The sequence below is a fragment of the Aythya marila genome, assembly GCF_965140915.1.
Source record: "Aythya marila genome assembly, chromosome: 10".
Taxonomy (NCBI): domain Eukaryota; kingdom Metazoa; phylum Chordata; class Aves; order Anseriformes; family Anatidae; genus Aythya; species Aythya marila.
The window spans coordinates 1,910,784-1,923,307 of record NC_139051.1 but is presented as its reverse complement, the minus strand read 5'-3'; the positions used below and the strand labels follow the sequence as shown (position 1 = coordinate 1,923,307).

Below are 12,524 nucleotides of genomic sequence, written 5' to 3'. Positions count from 1 at the left end.
CTGTGAACTGGCCTCTTCTGCTAACTGCATGAAAAGAGGTTTTGAAAAACAGCTAATGGGAATCGAACGTCTGAGGAGTCACAGCAAATTCCACGGGTACCTAAACGCTATTTCAGTGGAGCCTCAAAAAATGTCCTTCTTCATAAACACAAGCCATAGAAGAATAATCAAGAATAATTCTTTCCTTAACGGAGATTTCAGAGCCAGAAAGCCTGGGTTCCACCTGGTTTTATTCCATATTCTACCACCTGAGTTTCCACACAAGGCAGAAACCTGAGGACTGTGACACAACACCTGGAGCTCTCAGCCACCCCTTGTGCTCTGCCTCCCCCGGGAGCAGAGGAGGAAACCTCAGCCAAAGCTCAGAGCAGAGGTGTCTGTGTGCTGGCCTTGCCAAACCTTTTAGGAAACACCGAAAGGGGCCCTGTAAGCCCTGAAAGACCATTGGGAGGACTGCTGAGGTTATCCACTTCAGCTTCTACAACACAAACCAGAACCTACCCATTGCCAAGGACATAAAAGGGACAAGGCTGTCTCAGCAAGGAGTTTGCTGACTCTTACTCAAGCAGATGTTGCTACGCACGAGGAGCTCAGGACTCTGTTGTTTGAAACACAACGTCTGGTTTTGTGTTTGCCGTAAGAACATCAAAGTAAATAGTGAATCAAAGGCATCAAAACATCCTCCCCAGGACCTGACAGGGCGGCTGGACCCCAGCTCGCAGGTTCACCCCCTGCACCCCTTCAGCAGCTATCGCAGCTCTACTCAGATGTGAGGATGAAGCTGGCTCCAACTCTGCAGAGGTTTTCCAACTCAAGCGCTGATACACAGCGATGGGTCTCAACAAGGAGCAGAGCCTTAGTCCCAGCAGCCCGCCTCGACACAAACACGTACTGCTGCAACGAAACCCACGGCTCCAACCGTGCACTGCAGCTTGCAGCAGTGGCAAACAGATGAAAAAAGTTTCAATAAATTCCATGTTCTGTAGAACTGATATTGGAACCTTTTGCTACAAATCTCACCTCTGCTATGGCCCCTGAATGTCAAAACTATCTTTTAATAAGATCAGCTGACAGGACTGGGGGTTAGCATACAAACTCTCAAGTACCCCAGCCCCGAAGGCACACCTGGCACCTGCCCTACGTGCCCCAGAGCTGCTGGTTTATTCTTATCCCTGCTGAGTTACTTAGAAATAATTTATATACAGACCTTACCACAAACCTTGTCTTTCACTTAGTTCATTATCTGTTCTGAGGCACTGCTTGCAACACGGAATGAAAGAACGTCCAAGTGAGTGACATATCCCAGCTGACAGCCCCCTATTACAGGGCTCTGCACCAGCTATCAGTTTGTCTCCTCTTTCTGTAGGCAGTACAGGACGTGAAGCTCTCTTTGGTAAATGTAGTTACTCGCTACCTTAATATCCTCATTTACTTGTCTGTGTTGCATATTACTGTTCATATTGGAAAGTTTAATTAGTCTCTTGCAATCAAAATGACTTTTGACAACAAATAATTGTTATTAGACAAGTGGGATGGATGAAAGACTGCTTTATTGACAGCTACAAATTGAGGAATGTTTCCTAATGCCATGTATCTTGCATCACTCCAACCATTTCGGAGAAACATCCTTTACTGTAAAACTCCCACTGCCTTTCACATCCCATTTTTCTTTTTGTCATATCTGGAAAGCGAGGGTCCAAATTATAAACCAACTGATACAAATGGGACACTTAGAAAACTCTTCATATGAACCAAATGATACAAAGAGTAAACAACCGTGGCAGCGCTCATGCAGACGCTGAAATGAGTTCTCCCCTCTAGTCCCTGGAGTACCGCGTTGCTGCTCCACAGGTCAGGCCCCTCCTGCTTCCCTGCTGCCTTTGCTAACGTGTTCTCACTTTGCAGCTCTCCTGCAAGCCCTCACCCGAGCACAGCACAGCTCCAGTCTCCCACTCAGCCCTCAGCCCTGGCAGCGCTCAGCCTTTAAATGAATGCTTAGGGAGAACAGCAGGGAGACGTCTGCCTGTCCAGGCAGGCTGTGGATGCACGTGGAGCTGAGGCAGCAGCCAGCTCCGGAGCCCAGTGACCGAGTGAGGACCCACCTACACGTTAACATCAAGCTCTGGGCTCTTGCTCTTGTGCCAGAGGGCCTCAGCTCCCCGGGAGCTCCCTGCAGCAGCAGCACGCACACCTCCACCCTGCTGCCTCCTCTTCTGCTCACACAGCGCGTGGCCGTCCCTTATGACATGGAGCAGAACTGGAATTCCGATCTGTAACATCCTTAATTCTTAGCAAAAACCTAAGGCAGATGGAAAACAGCAAGGAGGGTTAGAGAAACTCCTTATTATGGCAGATGAACTGCTACCCACCGGCCTCTCAGGTCACCTCTGCTGTGGTGCTCCTGGCACACGGCTCATTAAATGCGGAGTGCCTGACAGAATGGGGCTGCGCTTACCTGGGCTGAGAAACATCCAGCACCTTTTGGGCAGTTAAATCTGACTGCTCCTGCAAAGCGTGTTAGGAAGTCACCTGCACCAAGCGAGTACCTCAGACCAGCCTCTGCCTTTCTGCTGCCGTACACAGTAAGGCTGAAAATGCCAAGAGCCACCAAGATGCTACACAAAGGAAGGGAAATCATCCGAGCCTCACGAAGCACAAAGCTTTCCACAGGATTGCAGCTGGCATTTCAGCACGCAGCCTTTGATCACGATTATCTAGGCCCTGTCTACACTGTGCTGATTTTGAAGCAGCTGGCCTGGCTGGCCCCAGGTTCAGAGCTGATGCTAGCTGGGAAGCAGGCTGATGAGCTGAGCCCTGCTACCACGGCCACGCTGCAGTGCCTGCTCGGGTACATCCCCACCACGGGCACCCACCTCCTAAAGAACAGGCGACGCTGCCATGGTGTGCTGCGCTGCTTCCCAGCCAAGGGAACTGGGGAAAGCACTTCAGTAGGAGCGAGGATTTCCCCAGACACTCCCAGCTGTTGTTCAGGAAGATTATCAACTGTGCTGCTTGGTGTACGGCATCTTTGTGTAGACCACCACCACTGCTTGAAAAAGTTAACAACTCATCACACACTAATTAATAAATGCACTCTGCCTCTTGTCCAGAGCGCACGTGGACAAGCAGGGTGGTCACTGACACGCCAGACAAGCCAGCTCTTTCGGCAAGATGAAGCTGCTGTTCTTAGAGAAAGACATTGCTTGGAATATGTTGAAATCAATATTACACGATCGTGGCCTTCTGCAGTATACCAGATATGAATGTAAGAAGCGAGAGCAAATACGTGTGTTCAGCCTGCCCACCATCTGATATCAGCAGAGTGATAAGAACTGCACACAGGAACTGCAGCGATAAAACCGCATTGACAAGTTATCTGCTCAGTCCAGTATTCCTTGGCAAAGCAACACATTCGCAGCCTGCGTAGATAGCATTTTATTCAAGATCCTTTCTGTGAATCTCTGCTGGCCTTGTAAAATGCAAATGCCATGGATTTCTGATGCCACTGTGCTTTGCTTCTGGCTGCCACAACAGCGGGGCACGCTGCGGGTCTGCTCCCCCCAGCAGCTCAGCGCACGCCTCGGCTCCACCACAGCTCTGAGCAGAAAGCACAGACCCAGTATAATCGTGGAGAAATGGGGCTGGAGAGCATCTGATCGGTGAGCAGCCTGCTGTCAGAGCCATGTCACAGCACTGCTCGTGAGGCAAACAGCACAGAGGAGGAGGAAATGCTGGTTTGTGATCTTTTATTTGTTTCTTTAACCCCCCTGACTATTTGGTCTCAGGTGGCCACAGCCCGAGCTGCAGGACACAGATTTATTAAAGCCCAAACATAGCTACTCATTGAAATCCAAGCTGGCCATAAGGGGTGAGAGGGGCTCTCAGAGCCCTCCTGACACTCTCTTTCAGGCAGTGCTTTCTGATGCAGCAGGTACGTAACACAATCTCAGAAGAGAATACACCCAGGGCACCAGCATGCAAGTGGTTCTTGCCCCATTCTCACCTCACAATTTCTGTAAGCAACAACTTACCTGAAATAACTTTTTAATACCAAACAAGACTTGTGCATAGCAGATTTAATTACTGAGTTACAATCTTTTTTTCTACATTAAGTAAGAGAAGATGAAAGGATTCTTTTCCTGTTGGCACACAACCCTACTGCAAAGTACTCTCTCCTCACCTCCTTCGTATCTCATGTGCCTCCTCTTACCTCTGGGTATGCTTCTGATGGCATTGCCGACTGGTTGGTAATTAACTTTTACTCTCGGTTAGTTATTGACCTTGTCCCAGGATAGATTATGCAGAAAAACTATTTCACCCATCGTGGTTTTAGCCAGAGGTAAAATATGATACCTAGTAACAGACAGGCTTTCTTTACCCTTCTGGGAGAATAAGTAACCATGGATGCACAAGAAACAATGCCTGCAGATAGGAAGAATGCCTCCAGATAATAGTGTTTGTCAGAAGAGATTTACACATTTCTTTGAACTGATGTATTTATATCCTACTAATTATTTGAGAAAAATCTCATAGACCTTATCTCAAAGAAATTCAATGCTACGGTTATATTTTTCTCCCTCAAGTCTAGGTTTATTTTTAAAGTATCCCTCAAACTCTCAAGTTTGCGTTGAACAGTTTTCTTTACAAGCAGTTTAGTAACTTCCACCTACGCAACCACCTCTACTCTGAATGGAGCCTTACAGCTTGTCGAGAAACGTCTTTAGAATTCCAGTCCATTACATTTTGTATTTTTACAAGCATTACGGATGGCCTAGGTCACATTTTGTGAGACCTGACTTTATTGTTAATTACTCCCTCTCTTGTTCTTCCATGTTCCTTCTCTCTCGTTCCCTTTTCCACAGAAAGCAGGGGCTGCTGCTGGTACTGGTGCGCAAAGGCCACACAATAAAACTGACAGCTCCAATAAGTTGTACGAGCAGGGAGCAAACAATGATAGGTCACCTCAGGGTCTTTTTTTCCTTTAGAGCCACTGGAATTGCAATTTAGAGAATGCTCTGCTCAGCAGGTTTTCGGCTTCCCATTTTCCTTCTGCTCTTAAAGGCAGAGGGGAGGAAAACCTTACAGGAAGGGCTGTGCACAGGCAGGGAAACAGCGCTGCACGTGGAGCAGCAGAACAGAGAGACAGAAGCGATCTTCCTTCCCTAAGGAGGAAAAAAGAAGCGTGAAACGTCCTACCAGCAGCTGAGCACTACAGGTGACTGCTGAAGGTGTCTTCAGCAGCTGCAGCTTAACGGGCTCCTGCTCCGGGGCCCAGCACAGCTCCACCAGCACCAGGGGACACAGCTGGGAGCCACAAGCCCGGTGGCACCCTGATATGAGCCCTGCCCCAGGTAGGGCTGAAACGTGCCCACAGCCCCTGCAGAGAGCTCGTTCTGCTGCAGAGTCCAGAGGGTTACAGCATCCAGCACTGGCAGGCACACAGCTCATCCACGCCTCACAGCACAGCCATAAAGGACTTGGGATATAAAAGTATTCCTTATTACATGGATTAATGAAATGCTGAACTTCTTCACCGTCAGGGCAGCGTTTTCTGAGGGGTTCAGGCTGCAGCACGTACCGTGATGTTCTGCTGTGCCGACAGGAGCTGCCACATTTCAGAATCAGGATGCTTACAGTGGTTTTACCCCACCACACACGCAGAGCAAGCAGGAATTTGTTGGACTCGATCTTGAGGTCTCTTCCAACTTAGACAATTCTGTGATCTTCACAGGGGAGCAGGCACCTCACACGCAGCGATTGCTTTTGTGAAGCTGGGTGTCTGTAACTCAATTTCTATTTCATTTAACTGCCTAGAAGTACTCTGCAGCTCGTACCACCAAGCACGGACCTAAGGAGTCACTGAGGACTTACACAGCATGGGGGGAGGACACAGCATGGCCCACACCAGCTTTCCCAGGTCACCCAGCATCAAACCGATGTGCACCAGGCACGCGCCTCGCAGTGCTGCTCTGTGAACCCCAGCAGCTGGCAGCCCCCTGCTTTTAGCTACTTTGCAGAAAAGGAGCTTGTCGTCGTTTCTTATTTTTATCCTTTTTGCCATCTCTTTTCCTGTGCATTAACCAATTTGTCTGCCTTGTTTATACTGTCAATAGCAGTGTGTGCCAAGCTTGATATAGAAATTTATTTAGATTTAATTAAGTTTCCAAAGCCACCGGGAAAACAGTGGAAAGTGTGCGTGCGAGAGGAGGAAGGGAAACATCCTCATAATATTAGGTTGGAAGCTCTTCTCCAATTCCTACTTCAAAAGAACCATCTCAATCTTAGACAAGAACTACTTAATCCAACTCCTTTAACAATGTGCACATCCTTCTCAGGCCCTAGAAACAAAACTCAGGCCACAAGGAGCAAACTCAAACGCATTTCACAACCACAGACTTGTGTATTTGTTTAGATCCTGGAGTCACTTTGAAAATACCTCCTCAGAGCAGGCCAGCCCTGGGATACCGGCATCTTCATTCAAAACCCCAACCTACAAAGTGCTGCAAGAACACAGCTGAAGGGCAGCCGCCTCTAATCAATACGAGCGGTGTCCTGGTGCTAGAGGTTGGGATGAATCTACTGAAGAGAAGCCAGCAGTCAGATTCTGATCTCACACACACCAGGTAATCCAGCGTGACCCGACAGAAACCACAACAGTTGCTGGGCATTTCTACTAGCATGAAATTCACTTGTCTCCTCCCAAAAGGGAAGGGGAAGAACCTGAGGAAAAAAGAACAAATATTTCCAACACACAGCTCAGGAAGGACTGCTCAGCTAATTCTTCAGTGAGGAAAGAAAAGGTGTCCCAGCCGTCCGGGAAGAAACCCCAGCTCAGAAAGACCATATGGCAGAACCACGGCAAGCACAATGCTTTGAAGTGATGTGGAATACAAGGACAAAACGCAGGTACGAGGCTGCGTGGAAAGGTAGATTCTGTGCAAAAAGACAGGATGCTGGCTTTATTACTTCCCCTAAAAACCCTGCCAGTCCCTCCCTTGCAAGGAAAGTGCCTGTGTCTGAGAAGGAAACAGAATGAACCAGCCCCGAGGTGGGGGAACAAAAGCAGAGCGGTGCCAGGAGCACGTCGGCAGCCGGCCCCAAACGCGGCTGGCGTACAGCGACCCGGAGCAGTACCCACCAGCTTCAGAGCAGGCCTGGGTGGAAATGCTGCAGAGGAGAGGAACAGATGGAAAGACAAAGGCAATCAGGAATCAAAGCAGGGAATTCAGCAAAGAGTCTCCACCAGTGAACGTTTTGCTGGTTTTATTGCCCTAACGAGGTCAAGCAAGTTTTTACCCCCTGCCCACTGCCTGCCGCATCGAGTCCTGAAATGAGGCAGACCAAAACCAATGATGCTCAAGAAAATATTCTGAGCATGTGTGGAAAACAAAGACAGAGATACACTGGTGTTAGAAGCCCTTTCAATATGGAAATGTAGCAAAGACACGCAGTTAATTGCAGTGATGTAGCAACGTGCACTGTGTGTAATAAAATGTAACCCAGGTCCAGCCTGGCGCACCACATGAGAACACATGGATGGGTACAGAACACGAAGCACTTCTCACAACAACCAGAGGTTGAAAAAATATTTTACATGCAGTGTTGACAGACAGAAACAAGCCATGGTAATTGTGGTCAGTTTTCTTATCAATAGGAATGATTTTTCCTTAGTCTTAGAAGTTTCTCTATACTCTGCTATCGAAGCAAACTTGTGATGCTGACAACAGTCCGCTTTATTTGTGAGCATCCCACGACCACAGGTGTGTGAACACACGAACTAAAAACTGGAGCAAACTAAGGCGGTATTCAGGTAAGCCTACAAAACCCAGGCAACTAATAAAAATATCCAAACCCTCTCAGCTAGTGCTGCGCTGCCACCACCAACAAAAGGCTCCCTCTGTTCCACGCTGCACATCCCAACCATTCAGTGCTGCAACACTGGCATATGGGGAGATAATCCTGAGCGGGGATGATTCTGGATGCTAAGCAACCATTTATTTTGACTAAGTGGGAACACAGATTGGCCATTGTACACGAGTTTCCATGTGATAACACACAACAGCTTCAGCATGCTTTTTGGCACAAGACACAGTTCTTCATTCCTAAGGAGAAAGAAGAATTTAGTCAATATTTGATCTAAACCCCCCGAACACCACATGAATTACAAAGACGCTCAGAGCTGACGATTATGTTCCCTCCTCTGCAAAAAGAGGCTGAACCAAAGCCTGTTGATGTCAATGGAAGGATTCCCACTGCCTTCGCTGGTCGTTGGCTCAGACACAGAGGAAAAAATAGGATTGCTTCGGAGCCCCAGGGTAAGGGGAACAGCAGCAGGCTGGAGAGCTCGGCTCTAGCTGCAGCGATTTGGCCAGAAGACCGGGATGGACTCGGAAGACCTGAGTCCCACCCCGTGTCCTGCTGGGCGAGCTTCGCTGAGCCTGTCCTCGGTCCCTGACTCCTGCAGCCCCTCACTCGCCTCTTCTGCAAAGGGCTTCAGGATCTCCTGGTGTGGTGTGCTTTGGTTTGCTTGTTAGAACAAAAATCACCTCGCTTTGAAGCCCCTGACCGCTGCTGACACTGATCAAGGCCCAGTCCTCTCTCGGCTTCTGTCCTTTTGCACCTTGGTCAAGAGCCAGCTTTTGGCTTCTGCTTCAGGCCCCCCCCGCAGCTGGACCTGCGGCACGACACGCGGGCTGGGATCGAGGCTGCAGGCAGGGCTTGGCAACTGGAAGAGCAGTGGCAGCACCATGGAGACCAGCTGGGTTTGGGTTCATCATTCTAACAGTTATAAACTGTGTTCACTCATCACAAGGGTTACTCCGAGAGCTATGACACTGGAACACATCAAATGTTTATGATAGTATTAGGAGACATTAGCTAGCAGTCTAAAAACAAAATTGAGACTGAGTATTTGGAAACCACCACTGATCAGAGAAGTAACACCCCCTGTGAAAGAAGGGAGCCTCTCCAACTGGCAGCTGCAACTATTTTTCCCAAAGCAGCCCAGTGACCACCCCAGGGGGAGCAGCTCAGGAGGCAGCAGGCAGCTCCTGCCCCCAGAAAGCTGCAGCTTTCAGCAGCGCCTACCTCAGATGGCACTCAGGTTCTCTCCCCCTCCAAAAATAATAGCGTTTGCAGTGGCTTAATAACACTTCAGTTTAAAAAACCTCACCAGACTGAGAGTGCTTTTTTACTTTCTACGTTCTGAACTACGAAATTACGTATTTCAGAGACGCTGCAGTTAATGTGAGGTGGGCAGGTTGATGAAAACAAGAACAGAACGTTTCCCATCCCTTCCTGCTGCAGCCAGATGTGATGAGTTCTCCTCTGAGACATACTCCGAGCACAGTCCTCCACACTCAGGAGGACTGGAGCCAGGCTGAGCTCCCACCACCAGCACCAGACGTCTCGTGACAGCCCTGGGCTACTTCCAGCTCCGTGGCTCTCCTGACCCCACTGGGGCATCTGGAGACAGGCGCGGTGCTCGGAGGAGCACGGCTCTCCAGGCAGTGACAGAACCGGTGCTCCCCTGCTGCCCCTGAGGCAACGAGGCGTGCTCCAGCCCTGGCTGCAGCCAGGGAGGGGGCAGCAATCCCTGACCATGGTGCTGGGATCCCAGAGCTTGAACTGCTACATCAGCACAGGAGTAACAGGCATGAGAAACGCCTTGGGTCAGAACGGCATCCTTCAGCAGAGAAGCTACAGAACGCTGCTGCCAATGTGAGTGGTAGTCGGGTAAAAAAAAAAAAAAAAAATAGTTCTAAGTTCCTATTGCATCTTTCTTCAAAGGTACCAGAAAAGTACCAGCACCGAAGTACTTCCAAGGCAGAGGAAAGTGCCAGCTCTGACAAATTACTGCAGCCCTCACACCTATCTGTCGGGTGCAGGCACAGCCACCAGAACAGAACAAAGCAGCCTCCTTGATGGCCGCAGCTCTTGCTACTGACAATGAAATGGAGCACTCTTCAGCTATCCCTCTAACCTCCTACCCAGCTTTTCCATAAAACACTGTTATTCAGACAGCAAAAAATAAGGGCTTCCTCTATTAACAGCTCCGTGTTCCATCGTGCCCAGAATGACTGGATGTACAAGAGAGACTCAAAGAAGAGCTTTCATATCCTAAAGCGCGTCTGTTCTTGTACCTCTGACAAACAGGAGAGCTTACCTCAGCCTAAGCCTTGCCGCACTTGAGTATATACAGCACCTAGTAGCAATACAAGGTGACTCATATTGGAGAGTTATGGATTTTTTATTTTTAGTACGCCACCCTAAAGAGAACAGCAGCCAGCGCTGCATCACTGCTGCCCGTGGATCTGCACCAGCTGGAAGAGATGCCCAGCGCACGAACTGCTTCTGGATTTTTCTTAGAGAGCCTGAGAAGCCCAGGCAGAGTTTGGAAATCTGCTCTGCACGCAGCATGGAAGCGTAACACTTCCCAGGGATGAATGAAGAGCACTGCAAAGCAGGCAATCACCTCCACTTCTGCACATCTCCCTCAGCCCACAGCGTTAGGAAACAAGCAGATCAACGCCGGTCTGTTCTAGGAGAGGCCAGCAGAAAGCTCAGGGAAGAGCGCTGTGCATTGTCACAGCTACCAGATTTCCCCACGATCTCATCCGGCACGTTGAACAGCACTTCACTGCCATCTCTTGGCAGATGTCTAGATAACAATTTAAGTTCTGTGAGGTACAGGAATAAGTTGACATTAAAAAGACATTAAAAGAAAAGGACGTATATAGAGATGTGCTTCTTTCACTAGCCAAATAAAAACAGACTGAAGTTCTGCTTGAACAGTCCAGGCTGCATCCAGATTTCCCTGCCTCTCAAGATTGGTATTTAATGTTAGACACACATCTAAAAACCAGAACTGTTAAGAGTTTAAATATGGTTTAAAATCTATATTTTTTTTTAGTTTTCCACCAACTAATTCTTAGGGCTGTCCTGGATGAGTAGCACATTACCACTGCCTTGCATGCAAGATTTCATCCGAACAGGACCTGAATGTCAGCTGTGGGAAGAAAACATGGATAAAGTTCTTGGTTCTTTCAGGTGTGTGAAAGAATATAGCGAAGACCTACAAAGACAGGAGTATGGCCTGACACCACCTGTACGTTCTGAAAGGGGGCAGGAAAAAAGAGTTACCAATGGTTCCTGATGTACAACGTTTATGCACACTGCAATATGAGGTTTCAGAGATCTAAGAGAGCACTGAAATATCTCAAGTGACAGCTCCGAAAGCATCACCAGGATTTTAATTTTTGACAGCTACCAGTTAAAGATTTAGTTCTGTACTAAGCACAAAGACACACCACCAGCCCTGGGTGGAAAAGCTGTCCCTACTACCATCCAGTTTGAGATCAAATAAACACTTTGAGAGTTCAGTCACGCTGAAATCCAGCAGCTCTTCCAGGTTTTTGTAAATGCTACCCCTCGTTTCCAAAACTACGTGCAAATTAACAACTAAAGCACCCAACACAGGCCTCAGCAGATGACACCGAAAGCCTCAGCAGGTCCAACAGCACCCGCAGCGTAACCCTGGGCAAGCAGTCTGCAGGCATTATTTTCAAGGGAGAGCAGACAAAGACCAATTCAAGAACAACTGTTACAAAGCACCAAACCTTGCTCTAAGCGTAACCTACCATTGTTCCATTTGAGTGAACAGGAACAATTTGCACCAGCTGAGTCTAGCCCATACAACGCGTCGATCTGCAACAGGCTCTAAATGAAGAAGAGCAGCATGGGCTTTAAAAAAGCACAGAATTATGGAATTGCGAACACTGCGCTGAGATAAACAAGGTCACTGTCTACTTACTTGAGATGTGGTTATATGAACCTGACCTTTCTGTAATAAGTGGTAATTTCTCTGAAAACAACCTTTCAGAGCAGAAGGAAAGGGAAGTAAGTCATGTATCCTGCAGCTGCAGTTTATGATGAGACTCCCAGCCTTAATTTAAAGGTCACCAGCGAGTCTTTGCAGGGGGGATTGCTTTTCACTTTTTCCTTATTTCACATAATGTCATCAGGGGGACTACTCCACAACAGCAACTCTACACAGCTGCCAGGCCAGGAACTTTAACCCTCCCTGCACAGCTCTGCCATCTTATTAGGCCTGCCAGAATCAGTATGAATGCTCCTATAAATAATTACCTTGCTAGTCTGCCTTCCTCTGGTACCGAGCAGGGGAACTGAAGACCTCACCGTGCTCGGTGATCTACATAAAGGCTGCACTGGACAGTCAGCCTTTACCTCCTCTTCTCCTAAAGGGAGTTTACAGAACTGATCTCAGACAAAAAATGAAACAGTACAAGGTAGAAAAAAGGAGGACTACATTAAAAAATACAGTGACAGAGACAGCTAGTACAGATTCCCCAAACTGATTTTAGAAGCATTCTGATCTCTGTCACAATTGTCTGTTCGTAGTGGCTATGACATGAGGAATGCTAGTTGCAGCTGATAAATTTTCTTCACTTCTGATATTAGAAAAAAAATACGTGGACATGAAAACAAATCACAGCTTTTAGGTT

General features: G+C 48.1%; 1 long non-coding RNA gene across 1 annotated transcript in view; it reads right to left on the bottom strand.

Moving 5' to 3' along the window:
• LOC309881968 overlaps positions 1–11,833 on the bottom strand; it is a 35,391-nt gene extending 23,558 nt beyond the window's left edge. Inside the window, exons 1-2 of the long non-coding RNA XR_014318215.1 lie at positions 11,813–11,833; positions 11,640–11,718 (exon numbers count right to left, since the gene is read on the bottom strand). This is a non-coding gene — a long non-coding RNA (uncharacterized lncRNA). The remainder of the gene's footprint in view (positions 1–11,639; positions 11,719–11,812) is intronic.
• Positions 11,834–12,524: the final 691 nt, after the last annotated feature.